Here is a 7,907-nt window from a genome sequence, read left to right as displayed (position 1 = left end):
TTGAGTTGATTATCCTATATACTGATAAACTACATGGAATGTTTGTGGCTTACTCATTAGTTATCAATTTACAATGTAGGACCACTAGGACATTGGAGGTCATTCCGAGTTGATCGCTCGCTAGTAGTTTTTAGCAGCCGTGCAAACGCTATGTCGCTAAACGCTATGTATTTTCACTTTGCAGAAACATTTTGTGCAAAACAAGACCAGCCCTGGGCTTACTCTTCGTGTGCGTTGACTCTAATGTTGGAGGGTTGGCTTTTGACGTCACACACCCGCCCAGCGTTCGCCCACAGCCACGCCTGCGTTTTCCTGGCGTGCCTGCATTTTTGGCTGATTTATTTTTACACTGCAATTTAGATTTCATTTTGAATACACCCCACCCAAATCTAACTCTCTCTGCACATGTTACATCTGCCCCCCCTGCAATGCACATGGTTTTGTCCAATTGCTAACAAACTTGCTGCTGCGATCAACTTTGAATTACCCCCATAGTCATGAGTTATTGCTAAACACTTTAGCTTCCTGAGAACAGTTTTGCAGCAAGTAATAAAATATCCACTTTCTTATTTCAAATGCAGAAATAAATTAAAGTAGAACAACCTTGTAAATACAGAATAATTAACAAAAATATGAGGCATATTCATTATCCTTTATTTGTCATAATTTCAACACTCCCCATGCAGCGTGATCTCTGCAGCCGGACAAACCGAGCAATAAGGTGCGGGAGGGGGGGAAGGAGGGGGGGCTGCAGCATGATTGTCTCTGGGGTGGAGAGAAAGTTAAATGCGCATGCACAGTGGGCCTAATTCAGACCTGATCGTAGATGTGTTAAGGGCTAGTCTGCTCCGCATGTCAGGCTCTACCCCCCCTTCCCCGCACAAGTACAGAAGCATCGCACAGCGGCGATGCTTTTGTACTTTAGGATAGCGCCCTACCTGCGCAGCTCCTGCTCGCTGGCAGGGAGCTACTCGTCACTCTGAGGGTCGCAGCAGCTGTGTTTGACGTCACGCGGCCTGCTGCGGCCCACCCCCTCACGGTCCGGGCACACCTGCGTTGCCCGGACCGCGCCCCTAAAACGGCGGCCAAATGCCACCGGCTCGCCCCCTCCCACCCAGCGAACGCCTCTGCCTGTCAATAAGGCAGAGGCGATCGCAGGGCTGAGACGGCAGTCGGCTGTCTGGCATGCGCCGGCGCACTGCAGTGCCGGTGCATGCGCAGTTCAGACCTGATCGGCTGCTGTGCGAAAACACACAGCATCGGTCAGGTCTGAATTAGGCCCAGTGTGAGGAAGTTCTTATGGACACCTCAGCTGAAAGGGGGAAATATCACTTTTCCCCAAAAAATTTCAAAAATAGCAGTTTTTCAGAAGTTATATTTTTATTAGAGAGGCAGTATAAATAGTGAAAAAACTGTTTAATGAAAGGGTGAGAATTGAAAACTAAAAATTCTCATTTCACAAATTATATTTAAACAGTTTTACTAAATCAGTGAATTAAAAAATATAAACTATTTTAAAGGTCCTTTACTCCAAAATTTTCTGCAGTACTTCCAGGTAGCAGCTTTTACTTACAGTTTCATCTGCTTGACCTGTTGCTGTCAGGATGCTTTGTTTTGATGGCTGGCCCTATTGGGTAAATTTACTAACAATCGTGTTTGGTCTGAAGCTGGATATACACTAGACGACGTTGCTCCATGAGTGACGTCGTCTAGTGTTTCCCCTCCTGGGCCAGGCTGCTGGTGGTTGCCCGTACACACTAAGTGATATGACCGTTTATATCGCTCAGTGACATCACGCAGCGGCTGGCCGTGCATGCAGCTCCTGGATGACAGTCCAGATAGAGCATGCATGCACTGCCGTCAGCGACGATCGTTGGCGACCCGAGGGCCCGCGAATCGATCGTCGCTGGCGGCATATATACTTGCTGAGAAAATGAACGACATCGCTCAGGAAGGTGGAAAATGAGCCACGACGCTCATTTTCTCGGCAAGTGTGTATGCACCTTAAGTCTAAACACGGTGGGCATCGCTGGGATACATTAGAGATTTTCAAGATCAAACACTCAAATTTACTAAGAATTGTATTTGCTGGACTGATTTTATCCAATGGTCTATGTAATCATGTTTAGTTGTGCTTATTGTATGAGAGTTCAGTCGTGTTGTGTCTGAATTCTATAGACCTGCCTGTGACCAGCGTGTTTGTAGAAGTCTACACAGATCAGTGTTTTTGTATTTTTTTTATTTTATTTTTTTTTGGTGGGGGGACCATGTACTCACCTGTTATTTTTGGGCATATTTTTTTTTAAATTGCTGCCTCCCACCTATTTGGGCTGCCTGCAACATAACCGGGTTGTATTGACAGGAGAGGAATGCACTGGCAGCCGGGATGTTTCTGCTACCCTAGAACTGACAGCTTGGTGATTCGGGGGACTCCTGCAGTGACCCAGAGCCTTGGGGCTACCACTCTCAGCCTCTCCGGGGGATCTGCCCCTCGCCAAGATCTCCGGTACCACATCTCCCAATTTGCCAGCAGGAGGCTAGGGATCAGAGGTAGTGGGCAGGCTGTCTGCCTTCAGCACCAGACTCTGGCAGCAGTAGCCAGTCCCTGGCCGCTGCTGCCACCTGCACCTCCTGCCAGCCCCCAGATGGTGTTCCCGCCTGCACCTTCCAACAGCCCTCCATTGCTGCTTATTCCTGCACCTCCCACTTCTGCCGCACACAAAGTACTGTGAAGGAGACACAGAGGGTAGCCCACTGCCTCCATGTCACCCACTGCCTCGCCAGCCACCTTCTGCTACTCTCTGTCATCCCTACTTCTCTCTGTGACCTGCGTCCTCCATGTCACCCACTATCTCCCTGTCACCCTCTGCCTCTCTATGTCACCTACTGATTGCATGTTACGCACTGCATCCCCAGTCACCAACTATCTCCCTGTCACCCCTGCCTCTCTCTGTCAAACACTGACTCCATATCACCCACTATCTTCCAGTCACCCTCTACTTCTTTCTGTAACTCACTACCTCTATGTGTCACCCACTGCCATTGCCTGTCACCCATACCTATCTCTGTCACCCACTTTCTCCCTGTCACCATCTGATTCTCTCTGCCACCCTCTGCCTCTGTCACCCACTACCTTTCACCCAATGCTACCATGTCATCCATTGCCTCCCCAGTCACCCACTGTCTTCCTGTCATCCTACGCCTCTCCCTGTCACGCACTGCCTTTGCCTGTCATTCTTTCTTGTCACTCACTGCCTCTGCCCCTCACCCACTGCCACACCATCTCCCACTATTTCTCCCTGTCACCTCTTTCTCCTGTTACCTACTGCATCTCCCTGTCATCGTGTACATCACCTGTTGCCTCCACCTGGCTTTACCCACTTACTCCCTGTATCATCCATTCCCTGACATCATACACTGCCTACCTCTTAAGCCCATTCCTTGGTCATCCACTGACTCTCTGTCTGTCACTATCTCTTCCTGTCACCCACTGCCTCACCCTCTGCCTCTCCCCTGTAGCTCTATTTCTCCATTACTCTTTCTCTCCTGTAAACCTCTGGCTCTCCAAGGCATCATCCTCACCCATCACCCTCTGCTTCTCCCTGTCACCCACTCCCTCTCCCTGTCACCCTTTCCCTGTTACATATTGCCTTTCTCAATCACCCTTTGCCACTGCCTTTCTATTTCCCACTATCTCTCCCCACCACCTACTACCTCACCTTTATCCTCTGTCACTCACTGCCTCCCACTGTTACCCATTCCCTGGTATCACCCACTGCCTCTCACTGTCACTCTCTCCTTGTCATCCACGGCCTTTCTGTCTCCCACTTTCTCTCCCTATCAACCACTGCCTCACTCTCTGCATCTCCACTATGTCACTACCTCACCATCACCATCTCTCGCCTGTAACCCTCATTTTCTGAAAGGCATCACCCTCTGCTTCTCCCCATCACCTACTGCCTCTACCTGTCGCCATTTCCCTGTCACTTACTGCCTCTCCCCATAATCTTCTTCCTGTCACCCACTGCCTTTCTCCATCACCCTTTTCTGTCACCCACTGCCTCTTCATCTCCCACTATCTCTTCCATCACCTCCCTCCTGTCACGCTCACCCTGTCACCCACTGCCTTTACCGTCATCCTCTTCATCACCCACCTCCTCCCCCAATCACCCATTCCCTTGACTAACTCACAGAATCCCCCATCACCCATTTCCTGGTGTCACCCACTGTCACCCATTCCCTGACACCACCCACTGCATCCCCCTTTCACCCTTTCCCTGGCGTCACCCATTGCCTCTCACTGTCACACTCTGCCTCTCCCTGTCAACCACTGTCTCTCCATCTCCCACTATCTCTCCCCATTACCCATTGCCTTCCCCACTGCTTCTCCCCTGTGTCACTACCTCCCCATCACCCTTTCACTCTTGTCACCCTCTGTCTCTCTAAGGCATCACCTCCTCCCTTTCATGAGGATATGGCATTCCCTTTGAGGCCACACCCTTGTTGTGAGGTCCTGCCTACTTTCCCAGGAGCAAATAAATAATACACAACCTCCTTCCTTCCCCCGTGATGATGATTCAGCTGTCATCTTGTTCTGGATCTACCCCTGAGTGCTTTTACATATGCAAATGTAAAGAAAGTTAAAAATCTGAAGAAAAAAAAGCATGGGTTCTCCGAAAAGCATAACCAGCACCAGGCTCTTTGAGTCAGCCCTGGTCCTAAAAATATGGAGGAAAATTTGCATAGCGGTTGCCTGTATTTAAAGAACAGGCATATAATACAGGGAGATAGAGGACACTGCTTTTGCAGCTGCCTCTCTCTCCCAGTGCAGCACACAGCAGCGTATGCTGTGTGCTGTGCTGGGGAGAGAGGCTGCTGCTGCAGCAGTAAGGCCTCTTTCTCCCTGCACCCAAGTAGTCACACGCCGCTCCTTCCGTATCTCCAATGGGGAAGGAGGGGCAGCGGGACCTGAGACCCTTCAACAGGCTCAGGCCCGAGTAAAGAGTACCCGTTCGCCCTACCCCCATGCGCAGTGAGTGATAGCACTGAAAACTCAGAATAAAAGTAATATTGGGGGTTATTCAGAGATGGATGGATGTCCATCTACTCACATGCTTGCAGCCGCCTAACACAGGGTAAGGATGCCTAGCATGTGTGTGGCACTGCCCCGCAATGCATTCATAATTTAATTGTGAACTTATTGATTTGAGGTCAACCCCTGCCTGTGCAGCCTGGCTGTGCTGGCAGGTGGTCCAGCACCATTTTTTGTCTCTTAGAGGCTGTGTGTAATGTCACTCAACCGCCCTAAAAACGGACCAGATATGCCTACGTTGTCTAGAACATGCCCGCAAAACAAAACAATGGCGCCATGTCAACGCCCGCTACTATCAATCACATGGCGGTCGCATTCTTCCATGATGCAGCCGCTTGGTGAAGGGTCACGCACTAAAGACACTGCATCCAGGTCAGAATAGCCCCCTTTGTCCTTTATAGTATGACTACAGGTCCCAGTTAGCCTGTTTTGCTTGCTGGAACTTAGAGAACCAGCCAGCAAGCACCTGTGAAGGAAATATTAAAATAAATACTGTAGACACACACTGATTGTCGTACTGCTTTATTACACACTCACGCTCACTGTACATACTGTACTTACCTTGTTCCTGTTCCCAGGTGTATATATTTCCTAAGCATTGTTGACTTCTCATCCATAGACTGGGAATCCTCATAATACTGAATATCTTGTGCCCTTATCTTTAGCAGTTATAGCTCATTCTTATGTGAATGCTCTTTATCCTTCTTTTAAATTCGGTCACTTTTCTAATTCAGAGTTCTGGTGCTGAGTTGATCCATTCCAACTATTATCATGAACAGTATTGGACTGACTTACTCAGGAATCGGGGAAATCCCTGGTAGACCCCGCTGCTCAAGGTCTAAGGGCACAACTTAATGAGGAAATTCATTCATCTCTGTCACTGTGCCTTTAAAAACATAGAATAAAAAACCGAAGTGCCGTGCGGCTTTGCTAAATTCCACAACATTTGTATATTCTTTTCTTTTGTAAGTAGTCATGGGTTAGCCAGTGTTACATAATTTGACTCAACCTCCAGTACTCCCCCAGTGGGCCATACCAACTCATAATAAATTGTATTTTTGCATTTGGAAAAAGGATTGGAAGGAAAACCTGCACAGTACTGTATATATTTACGTACCTTTACTGCCATTCTATTTTGTCTGTTACAATACAGGCCCTCATTCCGAGTTGATCGCTCGCTAACTGCTTTTAGCAGCAGTGCAAACGCTAAGCCGCCGCCCTCTCTGAGTGTATCTTAGCTTAGCAGAAGTGCGACCGAAAGGATCGCAGAACGGCGACTACATTTTTTCAAGCAGTTTCTTAGTAGCTGCAGACCTACTCCTACCTTGCGATCACTTCAGACTATTTAGTTCCTGTTTTGATGTCAATAAACAAACCCTACGTTCGGCCAGCCACGCCTACGTTTCCCCAGCCACTTCCGCGTTTTTATCTGACACGCCTGCATTTTTTCACACACTCCCCGAAAACGGTCAGTTACCTCCCAGAAATACCCACTTCCTGTCAATCACTCTGCGTCCAGCAGTGCGTCTGAAAAGCGTCGCTAGAGCTTGTGTAAAACTACATCGGCTTTTGTGAAAGTACAACGCGCGTGCGCACTGTGCATCATATGCATGCGCAGAAGTGCCAATTTTTAGCCTGAACGCTGCGCTGCAAACAACGGCAGCTAGTGATCAACTCGGAATGACCCCCACAGTACTTATTACCATCTCTTCCATCTGTGCCATTTTTTTCCATTTAAGCTCTATGTATGCCTTTTTTCCCATTACCTGCTATACCAGCTTCTGCACATCCCAGTCTGTGCTAGTCTTTTTGCCAGCCAGTGGTGGAACTTCCTGAGGCCATGGAAAGATTGGTCTCCTCATGCCAGTTGTCAGGGGGGCAACGGAGGCACAGAGAGATCCATATATAACAATTGATCAATGTAGCAACGCAGGTAGCAGTTATAGATGGATGGATCTATCGTTTAAATTGGGGTCTAGGCAGCTGCTAGCACTTGCAGTTGGCTGCCCTGTACAATATTTTTTTTTCTCTTTATTTAAACAAGGTGTGTGTTACGCACACTGCTCCGCCCCGTAGAAAATGCATGCACCCACATCTTTTTCTCATAAATTGCGGTTGGATCGCTTATTGCGATCCAACCTCAATTAGCCCCAATGTCCTAGAATGGCAAAAAAAAAAAAAAAGATGAAACAGTTAAATTGAAAAACATATATTGTAATATGCAAAAGATATGCCATTATAAAGGGATGTAGTTATGTGTCAGGAGACCGCCGGTCACCATACTGGCACCTACATCCCGTCCCCTCACAATCACTACAATCGGCATGCTGACTAACAGGGACTATTCCCACTCATGGGTGTCCACGACACCCACAGAGTGGAAATAGAACGCTCGCCACTGAGCCCGCAAAGGGCTACATTGAGCTTGTCCCCTCCTCCGGGCATCTCAATGCCGGATTCCCGCTGTCAGTATGGTGACCAGCGGTCTCCCGACCGCCGGTCACGCGTTACCAAACCATTATAAGTATATGGCGAAATATAATCTTTGAACTGGCACAAAAATAACGTTAAAAGTGTAGAAATGACTGTGTGGCCCTCTACACAGCAAGGAAAGCCATTAAAAATGCACCTCCTTATCTTATTTCAAAAATTCACTCTGCAAAATCAAATAACATGATTATATTAATTATCTATTGCTCTATGCAAGAAATGCCCTCCCTGCCCATCTTCCATGATGAGCTAGTTCAAATGTAAGCTTCTTCGCTTTAGCTAGAATTTATGCATATAGCACACTAAAGTGGTTTTTGCACTGTGC

The sequence above is a fragment of the Pseudophryne corroboree genome, chromosome 4 (assembly GCF_028390025.1).
Source record: "Pseudophryne corroboree isolate aPseCor3 chromosome 4, aPseCor3.hap2, whole genome shotgun sequence".
Classification (NCBI taxonomy): Eukaryota; Metazoa; Chordata; class Amphibia; order Anura; family Myobatrachidae; genus Pseudophryne; species Pseudophryne corroboree.
This window is presented reverse-complemented; position numbering follows the sequence as displayed.